Source organism: Stegastes partitus, unplaced genomic scaffold (genome assembly GCF_000690725.1).
Source record: "Stegastes partitus isolate 25-593 unplaced genomic scaffold, Stegastes_partitus-1.0.2 Scaffold536, whole genome shotgun sequence".
Classification (NCBI taxonomy): Eukaryota; Metazoa; Chordata; class Actinopteri; family Pomacentridae; genus Stegastes; species Stegastes partitus.
In genome coordinates this window covers 341,147-343,620 of record NW_007578267.1, presented here as the reverse complement: position 1 = coordinate 343,620, position 2,474 = coordinate 341,147, and positions in this window count along the sequence as shown.

Genomic DNA, 2,474 nt, shown 5'->3' with positions numbered 1-2,474 from the left:
TATGTGATTAGGTGTGGATTCATTTTTTTTTCTAAAAACGAGGTGGTGTGTATGTACGTTTTTTTTCTAGACGGAGGGGGCATGATATTTGGTTTTACAAAAACCCTGCTACGTGTGGACAAGGCCTAAGACTTATAAAAAGGTTTCAAATAGACTCCTGCACACTGTCTAACTTAAAATAACATTTATTGCAATGTTTTGTTGCCAGACCTTTATCACGCATTTGGATTGTGAGAAGCAGTAGCAATCTTAATGGAGATTGGCTGTAAGTCTGTAACCAGTCACACTCCCTACATGCTGTAGGAAGACAAGAATACCAGACTTGATTTGACTATGTCACAGTTTCCAGTATCATCCAGGAAGTTATAAAAACACACCGCTTTGTGTAGCAGTCATGAATATACATCAAAATTAATTACATTAAATGGGTCGACTACTATAAAATAAAAGCCGTCTTTGCCCAAGTGGCGAAACAAGATTCCCAAAAATGGCCGTGGTCTGTCCTGTGACAACATCCGCCCGTCACCCAAAACACCCATGTCCTTGAGGAAGCCTAACTTTTGGCCTGAACTTCAATTTGCCATAGCGACCACAACTGTTTCTTTGTACCAGGCTGTAAACATATTTATTTCTGCTGTAAATTTGCATATTTTAACATGGGGGTCTTTGGGGATTCATTAGCTTTTTAAGTCAGCCTCAAGTGGCCGTTCGAGGAACTGCAGTTTCCCAGAGGTTACCGCTAGCCAGATTAAAACTATTTTCTCAAAGTTAACGGGTTTTTAAGAGATTATAGAAGGAAAAGAATTCAATTATCAAATTTGGAGATAAATAATAGCATAATGCTAACCTGAAATCATGTAAATATGTTATATTAAGATTGGATAAAATGGATGTGTTGTTGTTTTTATGTGTGTTTTTCACTTTGTTTGATGTATTTTTGTAATAATTAATATCCAGTGACTAACACCCGTTTGTGGCATAGACCAAAAATCTGACATCACTCAATCACAATCCACTATATCCAAGTATGGGTGTGTTGGAAAATATGTATGGTATTTTGTGTACTGACCCTTTAGACCTATCAGACAGGCCTACAAGTGGCCTCTCACTCCACTTCAAAACTGCACGGCCAAAGCAGCAGAAAATAGAAATCGTTTGGGAGATAGAGTAGTGATGTGATAAAAGAGTCCACCATAAATAATCTGCATACAAAGCACAAGACTCCTGGTGCACTGTGAACAATCCAGTGTGGAAGAATGTGTGCAGACTGAGACTAGTTTGGTGTTACAATGCGTCCTGTCCGACAAGGCTGCAGAGCTGATAAGCCAGTCTTATCTCTGTTGCCAACTGCTGCCCCCAGAGAAAGCGACTGAGGGGAGAGCAGACAGCAAACATAGCAATGGAACAACGCTGAAATAATGCCTCTATTGTTCCATCTATTTACACCCTCCTCCTCCTCTGCCTCACACACACACACACTTCAAACATTCCCCACCCTCTGTTTATTGCTGCGAAAAACCTCAACAGTGTCACCCGTGTTGCTTTTGCTCTGCTACATCATGGCCGCCCCCTAGTTCACTCTGTCTTCTTCTCCCTCTCTCATCTTTACAGGTGCTATAAATACAGCATATGCACCCCAACCCACACTCGCACACTTCAGCTCCTCCAATTGGCAGCACCCATGGGAGCTACCCCGCCGCAAACACAAAGCCTCGCCTGACGCTGTTTTCTCTCATTTATCTCCGTCAGATTCCCACCTTTCTGTCAACTCGCGAGAGAAGCTCAAACAAACACGGGGATGCCGTGCTGCCGCTATGGAGCGTGCCAGCACACATGCAAAGCAGCAGTGTTGACGAGCGCGCAAACGAACCCACACATGCAAAGTGTTTGCGGGGCCCAGATCGCTTACAATGCACATTTCAAAAGGGCATCCCCGACATCAAGGGAGGCAAAGGGACGTTTGAAGCAGTGCTATCTTTTTTTTTTTTTTTTCCCTCCCCTCTAAACCCAGAAACTTCTTTTAAAGCAAAGCTGTGCAACTTTTTGAGAGAAGACATTACCCATGCTGAATTAATTTTACACCCCATTGCTCAATTCCATATGTTGATTGGTTCCACTACTGCAGTCTCATACGCAAGGGCTTGTGGTTGTTAATGATAGCAGACTATATGGTTGAGTTAGTTCACTGATTTTCTCACTCCACCTGTTGCATTTAAAGTTAATTTCAGCTGCGTAGCTAAACATCACGTTGTAGATTAGCACAGAGCAAACGAAGTGGGTCAAAAAAACCACATACCTCCTTAGAAGGCCCCTAAATGTCCCCCATTACATAATTACCCCACAATGCGTCTTTCAATTTATTTATTTTTTTTAGCTCAAAATGCCAACAAAGATGGTTCATTTCACCATTACTGCATGACCGACCCCTGGTTTCAGTTCTGTTCTAAACCATAGACTGTATAAAAGATGGACGT